We start from the raw sequence: 18,271 nt of genomic DNA on the forward strand, positions 1-18,271 counted from the left end.
GACGGACAGCATACTAGTTTACAAGGCAGCCCACTCCATTTTTCAAACAACACAATCATTATATTGAGTCTATTTAATTTCCATAATCCACAATCAAAGCCTTTGTCATAATGCATTCAGAACGTCATCTATGGTTCGGGGTTCAGAATAGCTGCATCATTAAGCTGTCTGTGAGTTCTTTTGGTGCCATAACTTTAAGATCTGAATGCTATCTACTAGATTTCAAGAGTTGCTCCCCCCATTACCTGCCCCCTTGTCCAGTGCTACTGAACATCTACCATCGACTGCACTAAATTATTCAAGGAAAAAAATTTTAAATCTTTATCTGGGCCATTAAAAGAAAAACTGAAAATCTTCAGCTGATGCTAGTTCTACAGTTCTGAAGAAACTGGCCTGCGAAATATTTTAGTCCCTTGTAATAAGGTAGCTCCGTGGTTGTGAGTGGGCGACAAGCTCAGGCTTTAATATATTAACTTTCATATCGCTGGAAAATCATATACCCATGAAACTTTATTTCTCTTACTAGAGAAAGCATGTGCTTCGAAGAATTACATTTCAGGCATTTATGATAGACAATCATGTTTTACATTTCTTCCTTTTAACTTCATTGATTTACAGGGCCAAATACCAGACTCACGTTTTAATCTTTCATTTTGTGATGCCGAACTAAAGGTATACATAATCTCACCTACGTGTGTATATTACACTTTTGAAATAAACATAATGAAGAACATAATGTGAACATAGCCCAAGGCCCTGTGGAAAAAGGCATAATTTTGGGAAAAGCAAATAGTGGTAAAATCTCGAAATTAAGCAAATAATCTTGGAATTAAGCTAACTCCCTGGACTGGTTTAACTTTGAGATTTGTTTAAAGGGTAGTTTTAATTTGATAGCTCTGGAAAAGGGGAAGCAGAGGGGTGGAACCTAGCGAGGCAGCTCTGTAAGATGAACTGCTGTTAGGGTGAAGGGGCTGGTTACAGTAATAGCTGGAAACCATAAGTGTTACAGGCTTTGAAGTCTGTCCAGCTTTGATGTCTTACTCTCATACTTAATCGTAAGATAGTATGGAAGAGGAAAAAATAAGACTTTCCAATACTGTCTTTGGTGTCATTGCTAGGGAAATCCTAGTATGAAAAAAGATTGGTGTCTGTGTGAACTTTAAGGATCACTGGTTTGCTCTTTATTTTTAAAAAGTTTTAAATTATTGATGCTATAATTAAAATTATTTGTGAGTCTGGGGCAAGCACATGGATACGAAAAAACATTCTTAAATTTGTTATTAGACTATGTCAATCAACCAATAAGGAAACATGTATTAATGATGATTTAGGGTTGTCACTATGCTAAGCATTACTTAGATCAAGTTATATATATGTGGTTCTCAACCTTGAGGATCTTATTAGCTGAGGACTGATAACCTGCTTGTAAGGAGCCTTAGACATCCTCTAGCCCAAGATTGAAACCCAGAGAAGCTGGTTTGTTTTGGAAACAAAAGATGAAATAGCCAAGTACACACATACATACATATACATTAAATAAATGATGACCAATAGACAACATGTACAAATGAAGGGATAAGAGCATCTTGTGAGTTCTTGGCTAGAAGAAAAATTATGGGAATTTCATGTTTGGACAGAGTATTGTTTCCCTAATTTGTGTAACAAATCAGTCATTTGTGTAACACTTCTATGCATTTTGCCATATGCACAAACTACTAGTACTATTAAAATATCTGGTATTTTCTTTACATCAACTCACTTTCTCCATTTGCCTAGTCCTAAGCAATAATATCCATTAAATGGGGTTCATGTGTTATTCATGTCTTTTTCTAATACATATTAGAATAAACAAATAACTACTAAAATAAAAACCAGTTCACCCATGAACCACCAGCGGTACGCATATAAAACACTGAGATGGAGGACTCAAGGGAAGAATATATTCTAATTATTTCTTGTGGTACTTAAATGAAAACTATGATTTTTAAGCCTGTACTCTTTAAGTATTTAGACATCCATGTGTCCAGCGACCTAGGATAACCTGAATTTAAAATTTTCTTTTCTTTTCTTTGGGATTATGTGGTTTGATGCTTCCTGTCTTAAAACTTTGTTTAATTATTGGAACTTGCCCCAGCTTACTTCATGGATAATAAATAATCTATAGTTAAAAAAATCTATAATAACATATGGTAGTCCGAGACCAAAGTGGTAACTTAAAAAGTTGAAAGGGAAAAAGTCTCCTTTTGACTTTTTCTTAATAGTGCTGTCTTGTTGCCTATTGCTTTAAAAGAAAAAGAAAACTTTCTAGCTTTTCTAGGTAGAAAGAAACTACAGAAACAATCTTACAGGCATGACTTTAATGGGAAAAGGAAAAGAATGATTAAAATTCTATGGCTTTCCTCTTGTTTACGTGCTGGTATCATGTAATGAGATGAGGAAGAATCCAAAGTCAGATACTGGCAGAGAGGGGTTAACCTCACCTCATGAAAACAAAAGGTTACTCCTCTGTTAAATTCTTATCCTTTAAGTGCATTAGAGTTGACTGTAAACATAAACAAAAGCCACTAGTGGGCAATTAAATTTGAAGAAGTGGCCCATAAAAAGTGGAATATTCAGCATGTATTAGAATCAGTTACACAACATCTGATTTAATAGTTAGATTTTAAGTGCCCCTCTTACAATACATGTTAAATGGTCTCAACAAATCATATTCTGTAATGAAGCAAAATGACAATTTCAATGTAGTCTAAGGCTTGTAGGACAAGAACATTAAAGTAAATTAATCTGTAATCCTTTATATACTTTAAAAGGTTGAAAATCTGCAGGCATTTGTAACAAGAACTTTAAAATTAATTTGCCATTCCCAAAGTCATGGCACTAGACAGGAAAGAGGAACTTGGCATGTTACCAATAAATTATGAGAGAGCAACACCTCGGGGTTAGAGGGCATGATGACTTCAACAAATCTCACCAGCTAGGGCAACAGATTAAGCTGGGCGAGAGGATGCCCTACAACCTTAACCTGTTAATACCTTTAAATTCTTAAGAATGACCTCTAGTCTGCGCTTTCATATTAGTTGTTAGTTACACTAATTACAGCTTAACTGGTATTGTTGGTACCAGTTTTCCCTCAAAAGACATGTAGAGAAAGGTTATCTCTAATAGCTTCAAATAACTTCAGCCAAATTCTGCTGTGCACATTAGGAGCACTTACCTCCAGTTTTGAATGGGTCTTTTATAGACATCAAAGGAAAGACACTAAAAGCAATGTGTGTTTGTGGATTCTATAAAGCATTTCATATAGGAAGCTGTAAAAATAAGAACAGTAACTTCTCCTGTGACTACAACTCTAGAATAGTTTAAAACAAGGTCATTTATTTTTATGTTTATTTTCAACATATAGGGGCCGGTGATTTTAAATATAAGGAGCTAGTTATATCTTGACTGTGCTAGTGAAGCAAAAATACTCAGCCCATGAAATCCCCTCAAAATTTATGGTTTTTAGAAAGGGCTAATGAAATTTCTATCATGATCTTTTAGAACCGTTTTAAGTTCAACATTTACACTGATGTTAACCTAACATTATATGGAATCGTGCACAGATTCCAAAGCCCATTTACAAAGATTCAAATACCATCTGTGAAGCTGCAGTAAATTACCCTGTAACATTCATCTTTAAACCAGGCACTAAATCAGAACAGCAACATACCAAAGAGATTTAAAGCAAGAGAGTCATAACTGAATTATCGAGATTAATGTAAATACTTTCACACATACGAGCTGCAGGTTCTCAATATCACATTGCTTTCTCTTTGAATGAAACATATAAAATTACTTCTAAGTCTTAAAAATAAATTACTAATATCTAAGCGACACCAGTGTTTTTCGTACATACAAAAAGAACTGAAAATGATGGCTGAACTGCGTTGTTAATCTAAGTGTGCTCCAAGTTAAGAAATACAATAACAAAATTTTGATTTTATGAAATAGACACACTAGGGAGTGAGTGTTAACATCACAAAAAGAAACTTTGTTTTACAAAACTTTAAACCAAACCTAGTGTTTTTAAAAGGTGTTGACCAACAGAATTTTGACTTAAACTCTTTGGGAAAATGAAGACAGATAATTAGAGCACTATGTTATCAAACCCAAAATGCCATTGATTTTAAGATTCATCATTACTCTGTTTACCACTTAGAAAAAACATTGCCAAGTAAGCTATGACATAATGCTTTCTTATCACTCTGATTCAAGATATATTCAAACTTTAGGTAGTTAAAATTGAATCTTGTAATAAAATACAATATTTTATACTAAATTGACTTGTCTATCAATATATTTAACGAACAAGTTGTTCTCGTGAGAGCAGTTTTGAAATATAGTCACTAGGTGATATTAAATAATTTTATTATATACAAAGCATTGAGAGGACATTGACCACGTATTTTCTATCTTCTCTGAGGATAGAAAAGGAGGAAGGGCAGCTGATACATTAGTGATTTCAGTTTGCTTGACTAATTTATTGATTGGCCAATAGCCCCACTTCTTTCCAAGGATTTAAGGCACATGACAAGAAGATCACATAAATAAAATAATTAGGAAAATAAGAAACAGAAAACCAGAACTGGGGAAAAGAACAAAAACAAGCAGATTGTAAGAACCTATATTATTTCAATTAGATATAAAAATAATTTATGAATATCAAAGTATGTCCTAGATTTTTATTTTTCACTGCAATTTAAAAAATAAAGCATAATATATTTATCTGTGAGAATCGAGGGACAAGTTTGCCTGAAATATAGGACCCTGGTAATCCCAAAGAATTTCCATAAAACAGATTATTACAATCTACTATGACGTGTTAAAAGATAGATACCAAATGAAAGTATGACCAAGAGAGAAATCAAATACTGGGAAAAATAACCCCCAAATACCAGCAGCTCTCCCCTGAAAAGATTAATTTGGTTGTACCAACAAAGTAGGGTTAATATGAATAACTAGTGGACTAAGTCTGTGTATGTTCAAATGTTAAAACTGGTCTATGACAGATGCTATAAGGCTATCTTAGGATATAGGTGGGTAAATGAGTGTGCGCCACCCCAGGACTCAATAGTACTGTCTGGAATGAATACTGCTGCAAGTAGGTCCTCTGCAGAGAGGAACTCAGGTTTCACGCAGTGAACACAGCAAAAATGACCCAGGGCATTATGCAAACATTTAGATCTATTTCAGAATCACAGACTCAATACAAGTTTGCTGATGGATGAATTCAAGTATTTAAAATGTAGGATCTTCTGGTATTCAGTTATCCCACATTTTCTCTTTTCTCTGCATCAGATAACATAGCATTGATTGTGGCACGTACATTAAATTTTCCAAGAAACTAGAGAAATTCACACAATGACAATTATGGTAGGCACACTCAAAACCCTTCTTTGGGGAAGCAATCCTTTTCAACTCACATAGTCCTTATTGGGCTATCAATTATAATGTCATGTCCCAGCTCCAAGCCCCTTATAGGTATGGCTGGCCCTGGCTGGCCAATCACAGCCAGTCCTACTATTCAATCTCTTTGGCTTCAGTGATTAGTTCAGGGATCATCATAGGACCCAAGCAGGGCCAATTAGAGTTGTCACTACGATTCTTATTTGGATGCTAGAGCCTTTTCTCTGGGATAATGCTGAATAGAAGATGCTACAACTGCTTGTAGGTACCCTCACTGTCCGTGTGAAGAAAGCCCTGTCTGCAAGAAAGAAAAAATGAGGCTATTAGGCAAAGAAAAGTAGAGAAAGAGATGGAGGGAGAGTCTTGATGACAGAGTTTGGGTCTCAGTATCTAGTAGGATCCGAAGTAGATATACCCCTGGTCTTTTCTACTTACATGAATCAATAAATTATTTTTTTTTCATAAGCAGCTTGCATTGGAGTTATGTAACTCACAATGAAGAGAGTCTGATCTAACTCAGTAATTCAAAAGGGTAGATTGTATTCTACTCTTTTTTTCAACTTCTATAAAACATGAGACTGATATTCATGTGTGCATCTTTGAATCTGTAAAATAACTAAGCAGTAAACTTTAATAGTAGCATTTTTAAATGTTAATACAGGTTTAAGGGTAAGAAGTTTCTGGATTATCCATGTAAGTGCTATAGATAACTCAAAAAGGTAGGTAATCCAAAGTAATTCATATGCAGTCTTCTAATACTTCAAAATAATGAAGCAGGGAGGGGAGTCAGAGAGGAGAAGGAATTTATTCTCCTGATTATGTTTTTCTGGGCACAATTAAAAGTAGTTTGCATTTGCTGAGAACACACGAGTTTGGTATTGGGAAAAATTGGCACAGAAATGTACTGAGAAACAAGGGAAATCTAGCCTAAGATCACGGTTTTGTTGTAGATATTGCCCCAAATAAACGATCCACTCATAACCAATTGAGAGCTAGGTGTAGCTGTTTCTCTTGGGTAAGAAAGCAGAAGGCACTGGACAAGAAATGCATTTCCAGAATGAATTTTCATAATGCTTAAACTATAAGATGTAAACCACTTTAAGAACTGACTGGAAAATAACTGTCATCTGGCATTATGATTTGTATGAGCTATATTACACCTCAAGCTGAGTTATAAAGAACTCCAATAAAAATATCTCAGTCTTCTCAGAATAGTTACTTATCTTCCATTTTCTAAATATCCTTATTAAATTCAATAGAGTTAACTTTTAGAAACTTGAAGTTATTAGGCTATCTACCTTCTGGCTATTCTCTGTTGGTGTAAGCATCTGAAAAGGCAATTGCCCAGTGGAATGCACCAAACATGAGTTGGCTACCTTAAGCAGACCTCTCAAAATTATTCACCTAACAATTGTTTCATTATGCATACTTTGGAGATTTTCAGAAGTAATATACATTCATAAGAAATAGATCAGTGCTGGATCCTAATAGATTTTTGGCCTGTCTTCAAAACAAAATTTGTCTGCTGAAATAACTTATGCTAAAAAGTGTCACTCCATATCTAAAGACAAAGCATGGGTGTCACGACTCGTGTGTTTATTGATGGCCTCTGACACTGGTGAGTCTGCATGATTTGGGAAAAAAAATTAATCTTCTTCAAATTCTGCATTGATACTAAGGTATTTTAGAAAGTATTGTAAGGATTACTATATGTGTTAAAGCATCTCAATATTCATGGATGGAAGCAATATTGGACTTAATGATAACTAAAGATCTACAGGTTTGGGGGCTGGCCGGGTGGCGTAGCGGTTAAGTGCGTGCACTCTGCTGCGACAGCCCGGGGTTCACCGGTTCGGATCCCGGGTGCGCACCGACACACTGCTTGTCAACCCATGCTGTGGTGGCGTCCTGATAAAGTAGAGGAAGATGGGCATGGATGTTAGCCCAGGGCCAGTCTTCCTCAACAAAAAAGAGTAGGACTGGCATCGGACGTTAGCTCAGGGCTGATCTTCCTCACAAAAAAATTAAAAAAAAAAAGATCTATAGGTTTTTAATTTTACAAAAAAGTGCGTTATTAAGCACTGCATTGTTCTTTATGCTTTGTCAAGCACTTTTCAATAATTTTTACAAGCTTTTTTTTTGTTTTTGTTCTCAGAATGACTCTGCATAGGAATATGTCATATCAATCATTTTTATTTCATATGAGGAGAAAACACAGATGAATTAATTATTTATCTTTTTTTTGTGTGAGGAAGATCAGCCCTGAGCTAACATCCATGCCAATCCTCCTCTTTTTGATGAGGAAGACCGGCCCTGAGCTAACATCTATTGCCAATCCTCCTCCTTTTTTTCCCTTTTTCTCCCCAAAGTCCCAGTAGATAGCCGCATGTCACAGTTGCACATCCTTCTAGTTGCTGTATGTGGGACGCCACCACAGCATGGCCAGACAAGCGGTGCGGCAGTGCGCGCTCGGGATCCGAACCCAGGCTGCCAGTAGCGGAGCGCACGCACTTAACCGCTAAGCCACGGGCCGGCCCCTAATTATTTATCTTAAGTCAAATGTTTGGTATGCAAATTTACTGATATCTATTCTATCTCCAGTATCATCCCAGGCACACTCTTGCATTGTGAGCTGTGGGCAGAGACAGCATGACTGTGTTTCATGACAGTCAATGGGGATTCTAATCAGACATTTTTTTGCAAACAAAGGCAACCAGACTACTACTTAAGACACTGTCTTTGGTGCCTGATGTTTTTTTCAATTACCAAATCCTTCCCAGTGTTTCTTATGATACTGTAATAAACTTAAAGAAAATGATTCACTGCTTTTTATCAAAAGCCTGGTGGAGACAATTGACTCTTCAGAAGAATAAGCCAGTAGATTCCCTAACCTTTAATTTCTCTAGGTTTGCTGATCAGTAGTGCCAAGGCAAATCATCAGGAAGCTTTATGCCAGTACTCAATTATTTTAGTTCCCAGAAGAAAGGCCTTCAAAGCCTTAGTATTAAGACTTAGGCTATCTGTCATAAGTCAATATAAGAACGAGCCACATGAAAAATGATTTTGGTCTTAAATGACAACAACAACATCATCAACAAAAGTACTACAATTAAAGAAATTATCTACTGTGTTGTTCAATGTCTCCTTAAGATTGATGTTAATCTTTAAATTTAATGTTGAGAAAACATTTCTCAATACATTCTGGAAGATTCATGTCATTAGGTTCATGTACTGAGAACTATATAACTTTTTTGCTATGGCTGTCAGGATTTTAATCACAAAATTTAACTCTCAATTGTGGGAAGTAATCACTGCCTAGATTTTCAGTCAAAACAAACTCGTGCACTTTTCCTCCCACTCCTGAATTTTGGTCTTTCCTTTCTCTCTTCTCACACTCTCCACTTAACTCCTAGTTATCCTTCAAGTCTTAGCTCAAGTTGTCCCTGCTCTTTAGAATGTTTCCAAATATCCCTCACTGAGTTATGTGCTCCTTTCTCTGTGTTGTTCTTTTGCTCATTCCTCTAACACCGGCCACTTGGTGAGGTGATCCTTGGTTTTCTCACTTTCTTCCTCTAACCCATGTGTTCCTTTTTTAATTCTGAATCTTCAGTGCCTAGCCCTTAACAGGCACTTAGTAGATATTCAATCACTGAGGAAGTATAGAGGCATAATGCTACTGCTTATGATTATGTGAGAATGTGGGACCTGGAGGAAGAGGAGTTGGTTTGGGCCACAGAGAGGATGTCTGGGAGATGGGCAAAAGCTGCTATACTGGGCACTATCCTTTTGCTTGCCATGTTCTGGTGGATTACCTTTGATTAAATAGCTCATATTTTGCATACTGTATTTAAAATATGAATATTAGTACATTTGTACACGTTTTTAGAAGAACAAGTGAGAAACAAAATCATTGCTCTATTTATACTTTCAAAATTTAGTAATATTTGCAAGAATATTAACACTATAAAAATATGTGTAGTCAGATAATGTAATTAAATGTACATGCATATTTGTGATTAGGACAGGTGGAGTTTTACAAGTGAGTCTTAGAATGTATATGGAGGTAAACATGTTAAAGATTTATAAGATATTCCACTGAATAAATGGAATCAGTATTGTCCTCATTCAAACAATGATAGAAAATCTATACTTGCTTTTTAGTAGAAAGTGGTATTTCATTTATATGTGGTTTTATTTCAACTGCAGTATCACTGGATCAACTGTGAGAAAATATTTAAATCTCACAAATTCAAGCACCTTCTGTTTCCTAAATGTTCACATGGTGTATATATGTGCACAGAGAATGTTCACCAAATAAATTGTTTACTGACTAATGCAAGAGACTCAGTTTAAAAATAAAAATGATACATTTTTTTATGGAGTGTGCCATTTCTGGAAACTCAAATAAAAAGGATAAAGATTCTTTCACTTCTCATTTAAAAGCATAACATTTTTGTTAGTATTTTACTTAAAATTTCTTGGCCCAGAAGACCAAAATTTATGCCTTTAGATTAACTACTTTAATGATGTGACACAGAAGCAGCGAAACATTCTTTTCTACCTATGGTGTTGCTGTGATTGCCTTTTCAGGAGAGAAAAGAACAACACGATAAATCCTTGTATGGTAAGTCTTTTCCCGCCTCTTCTCTTTAGTTTAAATCTCAAAGGTAATACATATTTAGCAAGCAGACTGGTGCCATAAAAATATGTTTGAAATGAGGTAATCATTTATAATATTTGCACGCATTTAATGACATTATTACAGAAAGAATGATTTACATTTCATATACTGAGAAAACTTACTCGGTGTCTACTTAGATTTAGCAATATTCTTAAAACTATTTACGAAAACAATCAGTGTCTAAACACTTGCTCTCAGCTGTTTTAGCTCCGCTTTTCATAAATATAACACAATCACAACAAATTAAAGGCAAGTCACTTGACTGTCCTATTACATTAGCTTGATGAAATTAGTGGTTAACAATGCTTAGCAGAAAGTGACAGAGCTTTCTCAATAGGTTCACATATCGATTTTTCTGGGGAAAGTAGGAATCATATCTTTTTCAAAATATCCAAAATTTTCTTCTTAAGATAATGCCTCTCAATCTCACTGATGAGAGTTCAATTGTTCTGCTCCTAAAATAGATAGAAATAAGCAGCTACAGCAACTCTTTAGCCCATAAAGTTATTGGCTGGGAGGGAAGAAATGTTATTTTTCTTGAAATTTTCCTGAGGGGGAACTCTGGAATGGTGACACTACCTATGTGAGTGCCCTACAGACAGGATGCAGATCTGGGATTGTCTGACTCTATGGCTAATGCTCTTTCCTTTCCATCACACCACTTCTTGTTTAACTCCTTTGTAGGAAAAAATAAACAAGTCTCTCTGCCTGCCTATACTCCCCTGGCAACACACACCTATAGTTTCTCTATATCAAGAGTCGTAGGTGTTATGGGTTGAATTGTGTTCCCTCCCAAATTTGTATGTTTAAGTCCTAACTCCCAGTACCTCAGAATGTGACGTTATTTGGTGACAGTCTTTACAGAGGTAATCAAGTTAAAATGAGGCCATTAGGGTGGGCCCTAATCCATTATGACTGATGTCCTTACAAAAGGGGGACATTCAAACACACAGACATGCATAGAGGGAAGATGATGGAAAGAGACAACAGAGAGAAGAAGACCACCTACAAACCAAGGAGAGAGGCCTGGAACAGGTCCTTCCCTCACAACCCTCAGAAGGAACCAACCTTGCCCATACCTTGATCTTGGACTTTGAATTTCCACAACTATGAGACAATAAAGACAAAATGTTCTTTAAGCCACCCAATCTGTGGTACTTTGTTATGTCAGCCCTAACAAAGTAACATAGTAGGTACTGAATAGAAAAGCTAGAGACTGTGGACATCCAATGAAGAAACAGTATGAATAAAGATGGGAATGGGATTGCATTTGGGAAAGACAATTGAGACCACAGCAGGAGATCAGGAACCAAAGGTTAAGGGGGAATCACATGAGGACCAGTGTCACCCTACTCTGTCCATTCCTAGACTCTGTATTTCGTAGCCTCTATATTCAATCTGTGCTGCACTGTTTTGTTCTTATTCATGGAGACTCATACAATTATTTTGGGCTAGAAACAACTTCAGAGATCATTCCTTTCAACTATATAATGCTATACGCGTTTTCAAAAAGTCTTTATCTAAATCCTTCAAGTCAAAACCTTATCATCTGTTCCCATACCTAGTTGTCGTTTGACAGCTAAGCAAATGGACTTTGTAACTGTCTTCCAGTTATTACAATTTCAAATGTCGTTTCCCAGTATCAGAATAGAAAGTTTTCTGGCAACTGAGACTACTGTCTCTACTTTTTCTGTGCTTTCATTTATTCAGATTTGACTACCAATCGTTGAGCACCTACTATGTGGAAGTTCTGAGGGAGGCAAAAGAGTGATTTATGAGGTATAAATAAAGCACAGACAAGTGGAAACACAACGGAGAGAAAAATTATTCAGTGTCTGCTGTATAAAAGGGAAGTCCTAGGGGTTTCTTTTTATACTACCTAATTTTATCCTTTTCTCAACTCGCTCAACCTGTGGATTGCTAGATATATTTTATAGATGAGAAACTGAGGGTGAAAGAAGTAACTCATTCAAAGTCACAGAGATAGAAGGTTACTGAGCCGGGATTTGAACCCAGAAATGCCTGTCCCCCAAACTATGCCTTGGCTATAGGATCATACTTCCTCTGCAGGTCCTTCTGGTTTAGAATATCTTTTAATAATTGATGTTATCAGAGCCAATACTTATATAACAGGAGGACTATAAATCTAAATCTAAATGAAGACCCCCAATATGTGACACCCCATAGTATTTATTACAAGTTGTAATCACGTTTATTTGTTTAATGTGAATACCTCATCAAACTTTAAGCTCTCTGAGGGCAGGATGAGCCTGTTTTTGGTCACCATAGCATCTTAGAAGCTAGGACACTACCTGCTATATAGGGTACTCAATTAACATTTACTGAATGTATATATATTAATGAATTGAATTTAGTTTAAATTTTAATTAGGTTAGTGTTATGAACTGAATTGTTTCCCACAAAAATTCATATGTTAAAGTCCTAACCTCCAATACCCTAGAATGGGACCTTATTTGGAGAAAGGATCTTTAGAAAGGATCTTTACAGAGACAATTCAGTTAATATGAGGTCGTTACGGTGGGCCCTAATCCAATGACTGGGGTCCTTATAAGAAGAGGAAATTTGGACACAGATATGCACACAGAGAAGACAATGTGAAGACACAGAGAGAAGGTGGCCATCTACAAGCCTGAACAGAGCTCCTTCCCTCATAGCCCTCAGAAGAAACCAACCCTGCTGACACCTTGATCTCAGACTTCTAGCCTCCAGAACTGTGAGAAAACAAATTTCTGTTTATTTTCAGTACTACCCAAGCTGGTAGTACTTTGTTATAGCAGCCCTAGCAAACAAATATGTGGTATATTGAAACAAATTCTCCTTCAACAAAAAAGGTATACATTAAGATTTGATCCCTACTCAATTAACAATAAAAGTTTTACAGCTATTCCAGGAGCATTATCATTCATTCTAAGATAATAAATCAACTTAACACATCTTATACACTGTCTTGGCCACTGCACCAGGTTCTAAAAGAAAGTCTATATCATACATCCTGGAAGGAAAAAGAGGACTAATTATTAAACAATACAGTTACTCCTTTGGAGAAGAAGAAATGATATAACAGGTTGCACAGTTTTAGAAGGGAATATTGAATTTAAAATGTAGTAAATTCTCAGGAAGGCCTCAATTTTTCCTTTTCCAACCGTAGGCTTTGGCAGGCAGTCAGTAGAAGAGTCAATAGCAATAAATGAAGCTGGTTTGTATTTCGTCACTTTGCTGGAAGCTGGGGGAAGAAAACTAAGAAGGCTACGCTCAATGCCAAAGTAGCTAATTTTGCCTTTGGCAGAATTCACAGCAGAGCTCCCAGCTAACAAGTGAGATGGCAGAGCAGCAGCCCAACAGCCCTGTGTGCCGATTGTTTTCTGGAGGTAGCCCTTTAGGTAAAACAGCAGTCTCTCCCAAAGCCTCTTGTAACTGGGGTAAGCACGATAATGCTAATGCCTTGTTTTAAAGGTTTTCCTGGATATTGGGGTAGATTTACTTCGTGACAGTTCACCTTTCAACTGGCTGGGGCTGTAATCACAGGAACTGACTTACCCTGCCTTCAAACCTAGAAATCCACAGATCTCATTTATATTCATTTGGTTTCTTCAAATATGACAAGTAGGGAGGATTCTACTGTGATAAAACCAGGATTTCGATATTTTCAAATGCTTTTTAAAATTGAAAGTAAACATTCAGAAACATGAAAATGATTTGGGCTTATATTCTAAATATGGGTTAACTACACTGAGGTATATAAACACACTAATTGTAATTGTAAATTACCATGTTGTGCAGGAAAACAGACATATGGCAGGTGTCTTCCCTCACTGAGCTACACTGCATTTGACATTAATGGGCATCTGATAAAAAAAAATCCTAATTTTTAGCAGAATCTTTCCAAGTGGTATGTCCCAACACTCCTCTGTTTAGGGAACTGCCTTTCTTTTACAGAAACTACAAATCTGACTAAAAATGAAAAGGTCAGATTTATTATTCTAAAATATTCCTTTATAATGAGAAATTACCATTTTAGTGACAAAAAAGGCTGGAAGAACAAATATTTTTAGGAACCCTAGGTTTCCTAAAGCCTTCTTTTAGAAATATTGCTTGTATTTGTTTATTGTATAACACATATAGCAATTTTAAAAGTCACCAACAATACTAATATATACATATTTTTTCTGTATGTATTATAACTTTTTCCTTAAAAAATAAAAAATGATATAAAGCTTAATAAACTGTTCTGCCTCACTCAACAATCTATTCTGAACTTTCTGTTTGTCAAAAACTGTAGTTCTATAACACACTTTTTACTGTATATGGTGTTTCTTTTTATTCACTTAACCCTTTGTTGAACATTTAAGTTGTTTCTAACTTTTTGTTGTTAAATTAAAAAAAAAATTGTGATGACCACCCTTATCACTGAATTTTTGCACACAATTATTTTTTTATAAAAATTTTTGAAAGTTGAAATTATAGGCCAAAGCGAAAGCACATTTCACAAACTTCCCATATGAATTACCCAAGGGCCTTTCATGAAGGTTGCACCAATTCACATTCCCATGAATGGAATAGCCAAATACTTGTTTTTGCTACTTTGTCCATCACCACCACCACACTGTTTAAATTATTGTAATTTCATAACATCTGGAGGACAAGGCCACCCTAACTCTTTATCTTCAAAATTTCCTCATTTCCCTAACTTTTATTCTTTCAGTTTTAGAATCGCTTTGTCAAGTAACACTCCCATATTCCTCTAGGATTTATTTGAATGGCTTTATACTTTTCACTTTAAAAACATTGTTCTACATAGATAATACAATTTTGCACCCTGAAAAGAATTCATCATGAATAGATTCTGCCAAGGAAATCAATACTGATTAGTAAGCAAGACTATTTCTAGAGGAAAGCCATGAACAAAAGTGGCTATTCTGAAAAATAAATCCCTCTGACAAAGTTTTAGTATAACAAAGATGTACAGTATATATATTCAAAAATATGAAATTACAGAAAACAGATGCTCTTTCAAGAGCAAGATAATATTTTGAAATAAGGGAGGATATCCTAACACCTCAAAGTTTTCTTTGACAATAGATGGGAAAACTGCTAGGAAAAGGAGAAATTATTCTTTATAAGGAAAAATCGTTCTTTATGGTAGGAATCTAATTAAAGTGCCAAGGATTGATAAAAGTATAAGAACAAAAAAGCCAATAATTAATACAGTATTTGATCTGAATTTGAAAGATTTATGCAAGAAGTGACTCAGGGCCTTTATACTATACCGAGATATCCAGAAAACACAAAGAAAACTAAGAATTACCTATTAGACAGGGCCTGTGTCAAGGGAAAACTCTTGAAAGTAAGGTAGCCAAAGGGAAAGTGTTTCTTAAATTCTGAAACTGTAGATCTACAAGAGTCACAGTCCCCTTTGAAAATGTGATGAAGGCTACATCCCCATCTTTAAAGAAAATGCACATATGTAGAAACACACTATTCTGATTATACTCTTGAGAGGTTCAGTGTCTTCAGGTTAAGAATACCTGCTTTGTCTAAAGGAAACACAAGATAGAGGAAACATTTTCAGAATGATGGTGAAGATCCTATGGAGCGAGTGGTTGGAATTTATGTTTTTAACTGAGGAAAGGGGGAATCGGGCAAAGACGAAGACTTTAAACTGTTGTTTGGCATCTCCCTCTACTAACTACTCCACTGAAACTGTTCTCACTAAAGGTACCAGTGACATCCTTGTTAGCGAAATGATGTATCTTACTTGATTTCTTATGTTACTTGATCTCTGTACATCTGACACTATTAACCACTGACACCACACTCTTGATTTTCTCCCAACTCTAAGGGTAGTTCCTTCTCAGTTTTGAGAGATCCTTTTTTTTTTTTAAAAGCTAACGGATATATTTATTAAACTATAATGATTTTTTTCCTTTATATTTTTTTATTTTATTTCTATTTTTTTATTGATGTTTTAATGGTTTTTAACACTGTGAAATTTTGGGTTGTACATTTTTCTTTGTCCATCACCATATATATGACTCCCTTGACCCCTTGTGCCCACCCCCCTCCCCCCACCCCCACTGCCCCTGGTAACCACAGTACAGTTTTCTCTGTCCATGTGTTGGTTTATATTCCACATATGAGTGAGATCATACAGTGTTTGTCTTTCTCTTTCTGGCTTATTTCACTCAACACAATACACTCCAGGCCCATCCATGTTGTTGCAAATGGGAAGATTTTGTCTTTTTTTATGGCTGAGTAGTATTCCATTATATATATATACCACATTTTCTTAATCCACTTGTCAGTCGAGGGACACTTAGGTTGCTTCCACTTCTTGGCTATGGTGAATAATGCTGCAATGAACATAGGGGTGCATAAGCCTCTTTAGATTGTTGATTTCAGGTTCGTTGGATAGATTCCCAGTAGTGGGATGGCTGGGTCATAGGGCATTTGAGAAATCTTTTTAAGGTTTCTACTCATCAATCTTAAATCTCTGAAAAATCTGAAATCCTTTAAGTATCAAGGTTGCCCCAAAGTTCAGCCCTTTCTCTTTTCAGTCAAGTCAAGAGGACCAATGACGGGAAAATCTCACTTTAAATTGTGTGAAGGCTGATGAGCAACACACACCAGTACTCACCTAAGTAGAGGTGCAGCAGCTGTGTGAATGACACAGCCTTGCAGGTGCTGAGGCAGAGTGGAGCTATGCCCTGAGACTGAGAGCCTGTTACCATTTCTCCACATCTGCAAGGGCTACAGAATTCAAGGAGCAGCCTGGGTCAGAGCCTCCTCACTGCTTTTAGGAGCTAAATGTTCACAGCGCAATCACAATTGTCCATCCTGGCATTCAACACTGCCTCACCCTCTGCAGAAATATCTCCCAAGGCTTTCCAGAAGAACTGTCTAGGAAAAGGAAGGAATGGGGTTGGTCCTGTGTGACCTTCAGTGGGATAGTCCAAGAGTAAGTGTGTAGTCACCCATTGAATCTAAAGCCAAGCGAAGTTTGGCTCCATTTTCACTAACCTATGTGTATTGTCAATGCTCTATTTTCAGACACTGACATGAAGAAAAAATATACATTAAAAGAAACCATAAGAAACTAGAAAAAAAGCAATTAATAAAAGTAAAAGCTAAAATTAATTAATTAGGAAATAAAAACAGTAGTAAATAGGATAAAAATCAAAAAGCTTGCTCTTTGAAAAGATATAGATAAATTCTTTGTAAGACTGATTAATGAGAAAAAGTAGAGAAAGAAAAAACTGACAAGATTAGTAAGCAAAAAGAAGACAAAGTCAGATATAATATAGAGTGACAGAATTATAAAACAATAAATATTACACGCAGGTGTACAGCAGCAGATGTGAAAACACAGAGGGATTAATGATTGCTGTTTAGTGATGATGACCAAAACTGACCCATGTAGAAGTAGAAAACTGGAAAAGATCAATTTCATAGAAGAGATTGGAAAATCAATTTAAAGTGTACCATTGCAAAAGCCACCAGGGAACGCTGGATCAACTATTACCAAAATCCTCTAAAAAAGCATATCTGAGCTCAAAAGAAAGTAAAGGAAATTCCCAGGGAATAAAGCAAATGGAGCTGGAAACCAGAGAAGTAAGTTGGAGTTGGGGCTGAGCTTGCCAATCTCGGTAACACAGGGGTTTAAAATACCATGACTGGGGCATACACCCAAGGACAGGAGAGAAACCCCGGGGACTGCATAAGGTGGAGAGCTGAACTGAGACCCCCACTTAAAGCTGGGGCATTCTAAGTGAAAAAGTGAATTACAAAAAAAAAAGCATCTTTCAAGAAAGTGGGAAAACAAGAAAACTTGTGTTTCAGCCAGGGCTCTGGGTAGGCTCCCTGTACTCACTTCCTATCCCATCCTTGAACCTTCCCACAAAGGTAACTATTCTCCTGGATGCTGTGTTTGTGTTTACACAAAGTTCTGCCTGTTTTTGATAAAAATGGTATATTGAAACAGTCTTCTGTGATTTGAGTTTTTCACTCAGTATCGTGTTTATAAGAAAAAACAAACTCTATGTTTACTGATCACCACAAGGAATAATAGACAATTTTGAATTAACTAAAAAAAGAGAAACAAAATATCCGAAACCATCTACGTATGGT

The 18,271-nt window shown here is 36.1% G+C and overlaps 1 protein-coding gene across 8 annotated transcripts in view; it reads right to left on the reverse strand.

The window, feature by feature from the left end:
- FAM172A (family with sequence similarity 172 member A) overlaps nucleotides 1–18,271 on the reverse strand; it is a 412,528-nt gene that overhangs the window by 92,003 nt on the left and 302,254 nt on the right. The gene's annotated exons all lie outside the window — the stretch shown is intronic.

The sequence above is a fragment of the Diceros bicornis genome, chromosome 1 (assembly GCF_020826845.1).
Source record: "Diceros bicornis minor isolate mBicDic1 chromosome 1, mDicBic1.mat.cur, whole genome shotgun sequence".
Taxonomy (NCBI): Eukaryota; Metazoa; Chordata; class Mammalia; order Perissodactyla; family Rhinocerotidae; genus Diceros; species Diceros bicornis.